Source organism: Microtus ochrogaster, chromosome 1 (assembly GCF_000317375.1).
Source record: "Microtus ochrogaster isolate Prairie Vole_2 chromosome 1, MicOch1.0, whole genome shotgun sequence".
NCBI classification, from domain to species: Eukaryota; Metazoa; Chordata; class Mammalia; order Rodentia; family Cricetidae; genus Microtus; species Microtus ochrogaster.
Window position 1 is genome coordinate 32,262,980 of NC_022009.1, and position 14,686 is coordinate 32,277,665.

The window sequence follows — 14,686 nt, forward strand, 5'->3', positions numbered from 1 at the left end:
AAAGCCAGCACATTACGTAGGTTTTGATCCTACGTAATCAGCATTTTATTAAAACAGTACAACTGACAGGGTACAAGACCAAATTCCCATAGCAACTTCTATAAAGATTTTTTCATAAATAATATTGATTCTGCCAACAACTGCAAATTTTCATTTAATTTTTTCTTTAAAAACAAACTTTAAATAATAACAATTTTTAAAAAGAGAGATGGGGTCTTATTATGAAAACAGATTGGCCATGTACTTGAAATTCTACTTCCTCTACCTTGCAAAGCCAAGACTGCTGATGTTTAGTGCTATATCTGGTTGTTTAATTACTTCTGCACTATATTGTTGCTGTTAAATGAGTGTTCTACCACTGAGCCACATCCTTAACCTCAGATGTATTTCACAGGAAAAAAATTAAATCTCAGAAAATTAAACTTAAATTAAAATGTTAGAATTATTCGCAAAGTTTGCTTTTCAAAGGCCTGTGTTATTTGGATATTCTCTGTAGTAATATGAGCAGCGGGGCTGCATCCCCAGCACCCCAGCTGCCTGCTAGCTTATGCCTCGAAATAATTACATGGACACTGTATTCTTTTAAACACTGCTTGGCCCATTATATCTAGCCTCTTCTCAACTAACTCTCGCACCTGGACTAGCCCATTTCTAATAATGTGTGTAGCACCGAGGTGCGCTTACCGTGAAGATTCTAGCCTATGTCCATCCTGGGTCGGAGCTTCATCGCATGCGTCTGCCCGGGAGAGGGGAGCATGGCGTCTCTGAGCTCACTTCCTCTTCCTCCCAGCATTCTGTTCTGTTTACTCCACCCACCTATCAGGGCAAGCAATTTCTTTATTTAATTAACCAATGACCTTCCTCCATCAATTCTCAGGCTTTTTAAAATTTTTCCAACTCAGAGAATCAACCTGAAGAAATGGAAGGGCCTGAGGGAGCATTGGGAGTGATCACCTTGATTCACTGACAAGATTGCCATAAGCAGAAATACCTGCATATGTACTCTTATTGATTTGTTTAAATAGTGGAGTTTAGTACAGTGTAATAAAACTTGGAGAGTTTACTTGTAAACTAGAACTGTAGTAACTAGAGAGATGTCTGAGCACTTAAGACTACTTGATCCTCTTGCAGAAAAAAAAAATGATTTTAGTACCTAACACCTAAGTTGGGTGGTTTCCAACAGCCTATAATGATAACTGCAGGAGATCTGATGCTCTCTCCTGGTACCTATGTGCATCTACACTTATGTGCACAGACCCAAACACAAATGGACAAATCTTAATAAATATAGTAGAAACTTGTTTCACACTCTGTTCAATTATTTACTCTTTTTGAGTTTTTCATCATTTGAATGTTCAAGATTATTGAGACTGAAATATATATTGAAAGTGGGGGACTTCTCAACACTACTTGAATCAAGTTTGGTCTTAGGGTTTTCCTGTGTCTCCTCTGGCAGAAAGTAAAACACATCTCACCACTAAACAAGGGCAGAACTGAGTCATTTCTCCTGTAATAAATAGTACCTCAACAAATCTCTACTTGTTCTGCTATGTAAACTACAATAGTCTCCAATAGAAGCTTAGTCAGAACTGACTTGTCACGGAGTATAATGTGAATAAGGAATCAACACTGATGGTGCAAAGTTGCTGAGACATGGTTATTTGTGATTAAAGAGTACTATCATGCCTGGTAGAGATGCAAAGGAGTGTTGTGTTCATGTACAAGTGTAGGAGAAATCAAAATCAGACAAAACAGCAATTTCAAGTGAATAGGAAATACCTAATTTCTCTGTATCTTACTTCTTATATACGTACTTTAATCATGAATTAGAAAAATTAATATCTTAAGAAAACTTCAAATTTTACTGAAATAAAGCCCTTTAAAATTTAGGGCTCAATATTGCTTTGCCCTGTATTCAGAGTTAGAGTTGTATAAAGGATATAAAGCTGAGAAATATAAACTATGTGAAATTAAACAAAACATTTAATTTTCCTGAACTTCAATAAAATTGCTGCCCTTTTCTGGTTTTGGCATCAGGGGCTGCAATTATATAAAAGTATTTGCTTATGCCTTAGTTCCTTGTCAGTAGTGATTTTTAAGTTAAAATTACACAAAAGAATAAAGCGAAAATATTTCACTAAGAAGTTAAGAGGTTGAGAATCTGTAAATTTCTTTTATTAATGGAGAATCATGTATATTGAGAGTAATTAATACATACATATGACTTGGGGTTTTTAGTATAAAAATGCAATAAAAGATATTATTTTAAATAATTCCACAAAGTATATTTTTGAAAGCAAGCAATTCTTTCTGCGTGCAGTCCCATATCTGTGGTATCTGTCTTAGCACTTCAAACATCAAAAGAATAAATTTTCAAGAAATTTGGTTAAACAATTCTAAAATAGCAAAGTCAGACCTATTTCACACTTAAAGACTAAAAAGATGATGAACAGCAGCAAAAATATGATGGCTGTCAGTTTCACTTTGTGTGACATAATCAATCTTCTGTGAGTTCTATGGCTGGTGTTTCAAAGTTAGTACACTTCTGGCGTTGGAGTGAAGCCGGTTAATAGTACTAGCCACTGTCCTTGGGTTGGGAGATGTAGAGAGCTATGGAATTCCATACTGCCATGAAAAGCTTTTATTCTGAGATGAGAAACTTGAATATACAATCTACATGAGGTGCAGGACACAGATAATGGAAAGTTAATGGGTATGAAAACAGACTGCAGGGGTTGCTATGAAAAGGTAACTTTGATCTAAGACAAAACTCTGAATCACTCTGGGAATGAGCCAGGTGGGTGCTTTTGGCATTGATGCACAGGCAACAGTGAGTCCTCCCAAACAGTTCATGCTCTGTGTGTCTGAAAAACAACAAAGGCACCAGATAATGAAGATGTGTGAGCAGGGTGGAAAACCATGGAATCCAACTTCAAAGAGGTAACAGGAGTTGAGCTACCAGGAGTGTCCTTCTGTTGATTGTATGAGCTTGAGATTTTAATCTATTAGGAAACTACTGGGGGCAACTAATAATACATTGAACAAAGATGATGGAAAGGCAGTTTCAAAATGGGAAATGTTGAACAAAAAACTCCATAGTGTTATGAAAAAAATTCAAGTCTACTGCTTTCTTTATTGATAGGACATGGGTCTCGGAAATGGATTTGGTAATAACTGAACAATTGCCTTCCTAAAATCAAAACAAAACAAAAAAATCTATTAGTTTAAAATCTCTTTTGTCCTTAGAACTGGAATGGATTGTTTCCCTCTATCTAGTACAGTCTTTCCTCTCTAATGATTGGAAACCACATATTTAAATAGTTGTTATTTTTATTTTTACTATTACTACTTATACGAGATACCCTGTCTCGAAAAACCAAAAAAAAAAGAGAGATATTGAAATACATAAAAGCTAAAAACCAAAACCTTAAGTAGTAGAGCCATTTTTATGTTTTACTTGTACTTCCGGATTTTTAGAAAAACTGGCAACAAGGACTGTCTTGAAACTTAGAGAGAATTTATTGCTTTTCTTCTGTCCAAACAGCTTCATGTTTACTGCGGCTTATTTCCTTTGTATATGATTATTTTGTCTGTTTACACAGAGAGTCACATCTAAGGTAATACTGGACAATCATGTCTAGCTCCAGTTTAAATTCGCATGTCAGCTACTTGGTTAAGTTACAGCTTAACTCAAGTTGTCTTCCTACTCGTAGTTGACCACATGAGTTTTCATATGATTTTGCAGTCTCCAAAAATTTCTTGGGAGTCATCAGTCATCAGTGTTCTCTGTATCCTAATTTTATATATCCTATTTCCATGTATTTTTATAATTTTCTTTTCCAACTAAGCTGTTTTAAATTAAATGGATACTTGTAACCACAGTGGGCCCAAGGAACAGGAAGCCAAGTCAGAAAATTCAGACAAAATCATACATAGTTATTGGTTTTCATCTAATTCTCTGGAGTAGACTGTATTTACAGTAGTATTTATTAATTCCTAATGTATAAACTAAAATTAAATGAAAAGAGACAGGAACCACTGGTTTAGATTCAATCTGATCAGTGACTGACTTGGTTACATAAGGAGCAGTAATAAGCCAGAGATAAGAATTGCATTGGATATTAGACTTGGAAAAAGGTTACCAGGGCTCCAACCATGGACACAATGCTAAGGATTCTCAATGTGTGTAGAATTAATTGTTAGTTACTTGTTATAGCAAGATGAATACTGTTCTTCAATGCTAACTATAGAAAATGAAAAAACTTTAGTTGCGCTCAAGTTACAATAATAATAAAAATTATTTTTAATTTAATGATATGTCCTGGCATTGTAGTGATATATTTCATCAATTTTCCCCTTGTATATTTATAGTAATACAATGAAATAAACACACTCCATTAACTAAGTGCCTAAATTTAACTAGTATAAATATAGTAAATATCTGAAAGTTAATATTTATTCAGGTATTGTGAGAAATTTTCTTGAGATATCCTTCAGTTTCGTAAGTGAGGAGAGTTATCGTATGGTCACCAGCAGTACTGGGCCTGGTAGATCACCCTCATTTAAGCTAAGTCTAAGGTAAATCTGGCCATGGGAATCATCTTAGCATATACTTAATATTTCATATGTAGAAATGATTTTATATCCTGAAATAATAGAAATAATATTGATGTTTCCATCTTTACTGTTCATTTTAGGTAAAACTCAAAAGCATATTTGCCTGGGATTTCCAAGTTCTTTTCTAATAATTATGGACTAACAAAATGAACAATACCATTTGCTACATTCAGGTATATCCTTAAATAAAAACATGGGTAGTTTGTTCTCTGCTTTGCTTAGCCTATAAGGTTTAAAGTGTGTGCCTCAGTCATCTGACAGACCAAATATCTGACTTGGAAGGCTGCAAACTTTCAAGTTGGCACCACATAGACAATAACATCTCTCAATGTAAAACAATAGATTTATTTTTAAAACTTTAATTGAATCTTGTTTGACAAGTTTATTCTCGTTCTAAAGAGAAAGCTGGTGGCCGGTGGCTCATGTCTTTCTCCTTCAGTAGCTACATGGCATCTCCCTGATACTGCCTTCTTTCCTCCTCTATCTGCTTGGAATTCCCACCTTAATATATTCTGACCTGTCATAGGCCAAAGTGACTTTATTCATTAACCAGCGGTAACAAAGTATAGTCACAGCATACAGAGGGGAATCCCACATTACCTGCCCTTTTCTGTCTAAATAAAAAAAATGCTTTAACTTTAACATACTAAAAGTACATATAACAAAACAGGTATCAAGTATCAATTGCAGTTACAATATTTATATCAACTTTATCTTTTACCATAACTAAGGAAAGCTATAACTATGACTATTTATTCTTCAACTCCGTCAAAGATCATAGGAAGATATAATATTACCAAAGTTAACAGGAAATACACTGTAAACAACTTCCAAAATTCTAGAATTGACAGAGAACCTCACTTCCTGGAAAGTCACCCAAAGTTCTTCTGTAACTTTGAGGAATACATCTTCAACCTACAGGCCCATAGTATGTGGCAGACTTTTCCATGAAACAGTAAAACCGGAAAGACTGTTTCACCTCTATTGGAAATTTGTTAGTCACTTTCTTCTATATTTTGCAGAATGTCTGGCAGACTCATTGATGAAGCAGGAACTCCAAAGAATTGTCTCACCTTTAGGCAAGCTCAATAGTCATTTTTCTGTGGGTCCTGCATGTCCAGTAAAATAGAATACTTTCTTGCTCAAATGGCTAACCTACTCCATAAGGTACCTCTTCAATGTCCATCATCCTCTTGAAGTAGTTTTTTTTTTTTTTTGGTTTTTCGAGGCATGGTTTCTCTGTGGTTTTAGAGCCTGTCCTGGAACTAGCTCTTGTAGACCAGGCTGGTCTTGAACTCACAGAGATCCGCCTGCCTCTGTCTCCCAAGTGCTGGGATTAAAGGCGTGCACCACCACCGCCCGGCCCATCCTCTTGAAGTAGATTGGTATTGCCAGGAGTAGATTTGTCTCATTGTCAGGAAAAGTACTAAGTTCTTAAAATATTTAAATGCCATATTGTGTTAGTCTTTGAAAGGTTCGAAGAATACATATTCATCTGAAATATATCTTTGTACATCTAGAATATCTAACTAATATTACTAAAAGCTTGACTATTATAGATGACTTTCTATTAACCTGTATTTCTTCAGTAGCTACATGGCATCTCCCTGACTTTGCCTTCTTTCCTACTCTATATGTAAACATTACTTTTTTTTTTGGTTTTGTACATTTTCAAATGAGCTGCACAAACACAATAACTTTATCAAGAGCAGAAATATATATAAAAAAATTGACCATAAATTTGTATCAATAAACCAAAGTCCAAACCAATGCAATGTATTCATCTCTAGATCATATCCCCCTTTAAATGTGAACAAGTATTTATAAACAATATTTGAGAATTTGGGCATAGTTCTTTCCAAACTTCTTTCTGCTTTTTTGTTGGGTGAATTAATTTTGAGGCTTATGGAGAACTTTCAGGTGATCTTCATCCATCAAACCACATTAGTCTGGAAGGAATCCACAGGTTCTCATCCTCTGTGGAAACAAAAGCAGAACCTCTTTTCCAAAGCAACATATCCTTAGATTCAAAATTTGAAGTCAAGATATCTTTAACATATATATGTTATTTTAGCTTAGCAGCCTCCAGAGTCAAATATCTCTCTGTAGTTAAAAAAAATTCAAGGAAAACACAATAATATACATAATCCAGAGTCTCTGCATATATTACAATTTTACATGGCTTATTTTTCTTTATTCATTTAATCTATGTACTTTTTTTTTCTTTTCTACTTCAAACCTACATAGATTTTTTTTTTTAAAAAAAGACAAATTATGTCTCATTTAGTTCTTTTTTTGTCTTAATCTATCCTATTGTGTATCTGAAATCCTTTTATGGCAAATAACATTTGAAAATGTTAAGCAGTGTAGTCATGGCAGCCCTGGATGCTGGCTCCACCTCTCTTGGGCTTTCAATATAGTGGAGATAGTTCACCTCTTGTTCTGGGACTGCTGGGTTGGAGCTGTCTTCATCACCTCAACTCTGGGTAACACCATGCAGCATACAAACCCCTTTTATATGAGTAAAAGCTAAATCTGACATGTAGCATAATGCATGGCCTGGAAATATCTCAGTGTAAGACAGCAGGAATCTGCCATGCTCTCCTGCCTGTGTACTCCTAGAAGACCCTGCTGTCTGCCTAGAAGACCCTGCTGTCTGCCTAGAACTGGGAGTGATGAGCCTCGGGCATGGTCTCAGCTACTTTCTTCCTAAACCCCTAGTGGTCACATATGCTCTGGGACCTTAAGTGGGTGGGGGACATCAGTCACAAATGTTGGATGCTATTCTGTATTCGGAGATTGCTTGTTCATACCTGTAATTGAGACACTGCTTGGCCTATTAGCTTGGGCCTCTTATTAACTAACTCTTACTTCTTAAATGAATAAGAATGGGTTAATTTAAGATGTACGAGTTAGTTAATAAGAGGCCCAACTAATAGGCCAAGCCGTGTTTTAATTAATATAATTTCTGTTTGATTATTTCAGGTTTGGGCAGCCAGGAAAGAACAAGCAATTGCTAACTACATCCAGGTATATTAAAACTAGCATCACAACACTTCAATGGTTCAAACAAAAATGGTTGCTTCCTTTTTATTCTTCCATGTTTTTATTGAATTTTGTTTTGTTCTGAGACATGATATCACGATGTAGGACAGGGTGGTATAGGATCACTATGTTGCTCTGATTGCCTTTGAATATCAAAGACATTTTATCTACCAGATGACTTTAAAGTATATAGTATATACTTTAAACTCTATGGTAAAAAGGAAACCAAGGCAATCATTTATTTTATTTTAAATTTTTTGACTGAGTCACATGCACGTCAAACTGGCCGTTTACTTGCCTTAACCTATTGAGTATTTAGGTTATATGTATGAGTCACCATGTATGAATTGAAGAATTATGTCACTGGGTAGCAAATTCAATTTACACAACTGAAAATAGTGAAAACAATTTAGTATTTTTAGTTGAATATCTCAAAGAATATGTTGTTGTTAATGGATATACCCCATTCAACTGTAGTCTTCATAAAAATATAACAACTTATAATAATTATATATTATATACCACTAAATTTATTGATTGGCATTATGTTCAGAGTTTGCAAAACTAACAGCAATCTCAGCTGTAAAATTTTGTCCATAATTGTAAGCAAAACAAAGATTATTCTTTATTGACAGTTCCCATGCAGGGTTCAAATAGAACAGCCATGTTAAGTGCAGTTTTAATATTATTTTAATTGGAACCATTATTGTGTCAGTGAAAGTAAACATTCTTGTCGTGGGCCTTTCTGGGCTGAAATAGGAGCATCCCTTCTGAGTTAAATAGGGTCTGATTACAGACACTCCTTGCTCTGTGGGTACTCATGGGGTTTGAGGGACTCTAGACTATGATTACTGAATTAATGTCACAGAGAAAGGAGAAAGTTTGAGTCATCACAATATGTGTTATAAAACACCTGCACTGAGTCTAGTATGCAAATATCAGATGTGTGTGTGTGTGTGTGTGTGTTTGCATATACTAAGCTGAGACTGGGCCCTCAATCAAATTTCTCTTATCATTCATAGGAATCCAACCCCCTCACACATTTCATCAATCTTAGCCCCCTCGGAGACCTATAGAGCTCATTTACCACAAACTATGGGAGTTTTCATTTTCACACTGATGGGAGTGAAACACAGTTCCCATCTATTGCACATGTAATGCCAAGGTTAGAATGCTGGCTGCCAAGATCCATTCTGGCTTGAATTTGATGTCCTGTATATTGAAACCCTAGAAGCAGGGCACACAGGAAGAAGAAGGTCTTAGCTATATGGGGAACAGCAATCTACCTTCCACTTGGGTAGGTAGAGTCTCAAATTTTAATTTTAGGTTTCCTGTATTGTTTAGAAAGTTAGCTGCAAACTGGTTTTGTCAGTTCTAATTCTTGATTTAAATGAAGCAACTGTGTTAAGTCAGGTTGATATATATGATATAGTATATATATATATATTATGTCACAGCATAGATGTGCTTATTAAGATTATTATCGTGGGAAGGTAGGCTTGAAGAAATAATATTTATTGACTATCTGCCAATCCACATACTATATGCCTATTATCTTTTCTTATCTCCATTTATGAAAAACAATTTGAACATCAGAGGGACCTAAAACCAAAAGGCAGAATGGGGTCCTTGCAACTCTGAACTCATATTATTTGTAGAAAAGAAATTTAAATATAAAGTTTGAAAGTTTTGTCATAATAGCTTTATTTTTCAAGTTTTGGTTTAAAAGGGAGGCATTGCTGTGACTTACACTTTTTGATTGAACATGTGATGAAGAATTCTGTAGTGAAGAACACTTACACTTGTCCTGAAATAGCACTGGTATGTGAGTAGGGATGCTGGCTAGTAGGCATGGAACTCTGCTTGTGTGAAAGACCCCCAGTGGCATCCCCATCCCTTCACAAAACACAGTATGATTATACACCCCTGTAATCCCAGAACATTGGTGGTGGAGGTAAAAGAATCAGGAGTTCAGTGTCTTTGTTTTAGCCATTTTGAGGCCAGACAGGAACAACATTAAATACTACCTCAAAAAGAAAATCAACATTGGCCCCATATTTTTGCAGACAGTCCTCTAGTATTTAGAAGATGTTTATTTAGATTTATCATTGTTGTTATCAAACACCATAACCAAAACAACTCCTAAATCCCCATTCAGCATTGAAGGAAGTCAGAACAGGAACTCCAACTGAACAGGAACCTGGAGGCAGGAGCTGATGCAGAAACCATGCAGGGATGCTGGTTACTGACTTGATCCTCTGATTTCCTCAACATATTTTCTTTCTTTCTTTTCATTTTTTTTTTGAACTGAGGACCTAGAGCTCTGGTCCAGGACAACCTGCACAAAGATGGGCCTTCCACTCTTAATCACAAATTATGAAAATACCCTACCAGCTTGCCTAGAGCCTGATCTTATGGAGACATTTTTTGAATTATTTCTAGTCTTCTCAGGTGGCTTTAACTTGTGCCAAGTATCATAAAACTCTCCAAAACAGAAGGTCTCATTTCCTTGGTTTTTCTACACCCCCCTCTGGCTCTTACAATATTTTTGCCCCATTTTCTGCAGGTCTCTTTGAGTCTTGAGGAAAGGGAATTTAAGGATACATGTCATTGATGAGTGAATGTTTTAAGTTATCTCACTTTCTGTACATTTTCCAGCTGTGGGTCCTGTATTTTCTCCTGTCTACTACTAGAGGAAGCTTCTGTGATGATGGTTGAACAAGACACTGATCAATGAGTATGGTAGAAGATCATTAGAAATTATTTTAGTTCTATGTTCCTTTAGCAGAACATTATTGGTTTTCCACTAGATCTCTGCCATATCTTGTCTCAGGATCTTGGTCACCTGAGCGGTGCTGGGCATGGGTACCATCTTTAGGCCTTTGCCTTAAGCCCAATCACATATTAATTTGTTAGCCCCACAAGCTTTTTGCCACTACTACAATAACAGATCTAGCAGGCAGGTCACCATTACTGATTCAAGGTTTTGTAACAAGGTTGGTTTTTACTTTTCTCCTTTTGTAGGGTATACTGCATCTTACAGTAACTTTAACCATAATCAGAAGGGGTGAAGGCTCTAGGCAGTTACCAGCTAGACTTTTCCATGTTCAGTGTGTTGTGCAATTGTGGTCATTGACATGAAATATTGCCATCAGTTTGTGTACAGCAGTCAACAGTTTTGGAAATAAACTGGACTGTTTGGGGGTACACATAGGGCCCTATGGGCCAATTGCCTGAATAGATGCAAACAATTTCCATAACGGGAAGAACAGGAAGATTCATTTTTGGAGGCTCTTTGTCTCACAATGCTTAGTAAGGATTTTTTTTCTCTTCCCCCCAACCTTGCATTCCTTCAGGTCTTTTGCGTATATATTATGGCTTCCAGATTTGTATTTTTATGGGATTTTTCTGCATAAGAATGTGCGTCTTTGAGTCTATATGTGTTTCTTGAATGTTTTCTTTGGCCTATTTTCTTGTTTGTTTTGTCCTAGCATGTTCTGTTTTTTTAATCTAATTTTATTTTATTATATATTATTATCTTAGATGCCTGTTTGTATCCTATTGAGAGAGAGAAATAAAGGGTATGGATTTTGCTGACTGGGGAAGTGGGGAGTGTTGTGGGAAGGAAAAATGTTTACAATATCTTGTATCAAAATATATTTTCAATAAAAATAAAAAACAAATAAAAGCACAAATAATAAAAATAAATATTATATAAAATCACTAAAAGTTACAGAGTAGAGCGATGTATTTTCTGAAATCAGAGGAGTTGAAACACAGGATTTGAATTAAGGAATTACTGTGGTCAGATGTTAGCTCTCTATGTTTTAAGTATGAAAAAGTGGAGACAATACTGGGAAACAAAACAGCAATAATTAGCATTTGAATATTTGAGCTAGAGACAATGATATTATCAATAAATCTAAATTATTAGTTTCCATGAGCATATCTAGTGTGCTTTTTTTGGTAGATATCAGGACACTAAAATAAGTTACAGCTGAGGTATTAAACTAATACATGTTTTAAGAAAACCCTTTCATTTTTAGGAATTCACAGTATGTTGTAAAAGATGCTGTGAGATACTTATTCTAAGACATTCCCATAGCCTCTGGAAAGGATAACAAATTGTGCAACCATGAATAATCTTTTTTGAAATGACAATGTGTATTTATCAAAAAATGATCATAATTGATCATATTTCCAAAGTGATTATTGTCATAACTTGAAAATAAACAGCAGTGTCATAAAACCGCTAGAGAAATATAATAAAATATACTTTACAATTAGAAAATTCTCCTGTGCTAGTTAAGCTTGTTGCAAGCAAAGCAGACTCTGGTAATGAGGTGTCTTCCCTTGTCTTCTTCAAAACTCCCTGTCTTGGGGCAGCTGGTCCCTTAACTCAGTGACAAGAAAAAAGGAAGAATATAGAAACATTCTCCTTGAGATGAGATGAGAGGGAAACTGTACCCAGCTTTAGTTTCTATTGTTCTTAAATATAATGCAAATGTTCCTGAAAGAGGAAGATTAAACTATTACCTTCTTGATGAAGAAAATGTTTGCTTTACCCTGCTCAAAAACTGATAGAAAATTCCAACAAGACTGCTTCAAGGCTCTCACAATCATTTCTCCTGGATGGCTGTAAGTGCCTTATTGGATGGTGTTAATGTATTTGAGATCTCATCAGAGCAGCAATCTTCTGCCATGGACATTTGATGGAGAGTTCCTATTATCTGCCTCAACAGAATTTCCTCAGTCTCTGTTTCCAATGCATTGGGAGTACTCCATCTAATGATTCTACCTTATATTTACTTCCTTAATTGGTCTACTCTAGGCATATCTAGTGGTTGTGCTGAGCACCTTATTTTATGATCTTTTGCCCTGTATCTCAAGTGTTTTGTGTCTACTACTTGCTTTTTCCTATTCTCTTGTGCTTGCTGTATATTAAATAAAATCATTCAATCAGAACAGAAAATGCAGTCATGGTAAATCATTGTCCTGACAGTACAGAACATAAAGACACCATTGTAGATACTTGGGTGCCACAATAACTTTGCAAACAGTACAAGAAAAAGAATAAAACACCACTTGAAGATAAACATGATATAGTCTGCACATATTCCAGACTTCTCTGTGCTAAGATAGAAAAAGAAACAGACCAATTCATGTCTAAATCCTATGGTGTTTCATACCAAGCCCTGACAATTTCCAAAGATATGTTGTTGCTATGGGATAATGTCCTTGTATACTATAAAGACTTCCCACTCATATTGTTTTAATAATAAGCTGATTGGTATGTAGCCAGGCAGGAAGTGCAGGTGAGGCAACCAGAAAAGGAGAATTCTGCGATGAGGAAAGGAAGACACTCAATCACCAGGCAAATGCAAAGGAAGCAAAATGAGAATGCTTTACTGAGAAAAGTTACCAAGCCAAGTGACTGAACATAGATAAGAATTATGGGTAAATTTAAGTTGTAAGAGCTAGGTAATATTAAGCCTAAGCTAATAGGCCAAATAGTTTATAATTAATATAGGTCTTTGTGTGTTTCTTTGGAACTGAGTGGCTGTGGGACTGGGCAGGACAGAAAATTCTCTCTACATGTTGTCATTTGTCAGAGAACAAGCAATCATTTTACATTGTGCTGTGTGTACAGACCATGAGTTGAAACTTATCCAGGCAAGTTCAGTGAAGAATCAGAGACCTGTTGGTTATTCATATTCCTCCTAGGCTTCTTATTCAAGAAAGAGGCTTTTCTTCTTTCAAGTAATAACTATCATACAAGTAATTAATATCTACAGTCACAGCAGTGCCATCCAGATAGGAAGTTGTGAAAATTCTTAGAGTTTTAACCTAAAAAATCATGAAAATGGACAAAAGTGTCTTAGGTGCCATAGCAAACTCCTAGAAAAAATGAATGACTTCCTTTTCTGACAAGGACAACACAGAGAAAGATTTAATTGAGAGGAAGGAATTAAAGAAGGGTGCAGTAGCAAGAGCCAGATGCTATTCTGGGTGAAGAAAGGAAGTGCATTCTTCAATACAATGTGGTATAGTTGGATATTGACCAAATCATAAAACAAAAAATAATACAGTGTGAAACACAGAAAATGAATGGATGATAAAACATCCACATTTTGCATACAGGTAAAACAAGAGTAGGTCTGAGTTATCAATTGAGATATCAATCTCCTATAAAAGCTAAGAGGGTAAATTGGTCATATACACAAGAACTTTCTGTATCATATATTCCTTTTTATCTGATAAACATAAATGACTTGATTTAGTCAGTGTAGTGACTAGTCAAGATGTAAGGTGTGATTTATTATATAGTAATAGGCTGGAGTTGAATCTTTTCTTTCAATAAATGGAAAGAAAGAAAAGAAGAAAAAGGACAGAAAAGTCTTTCTCCAGCAATAACAGGGTAAAGATAACTTTCCTTCTCTCATTAATTAATTAATTCACCCATTCAATCTCTTCTTTTCTTTTTCTGTCTTTTCTTTTTGGATGACCTTACTCCATTGCTCTGAGTCATTGTCATGTTCATTTATGCATACTAAGGGACCAAAAGGATCCTAGAAGGTCAGTTTTGCAAGCCAGAGCACCTTTGCTCAAGGATTTTTCCACTCTCCATTTTCCAAAGACATATTTATCTGTATTTCAACTTAGGTAAGCATGTACTTACAGATATTTACAGATTTATCACTCAATTTTAAGCATTTTTGATTTATATTATAATAAAATTGTATCCTTTCTCATTTTCTTTTTTCCCTCCACCCACTCCCATATATCCCTTCTTGCTGTCTTTCAAATTCATCATTCCTCTTTTCATTAATTTTTATAAAATAACATTTCATTTTATTATATGATAGTATACATTAACGCATATGTACATATATGTATACTCCTGAATACAACCATTTCTATTTTTATATTTTATTTGATTGGACTTGTCCCTTCAGGAATGACCTTTGAGTATTAGATAAGCAGTTGTGTTTTTCTTGGAGAAGACTATTTCTCCCACTCACAG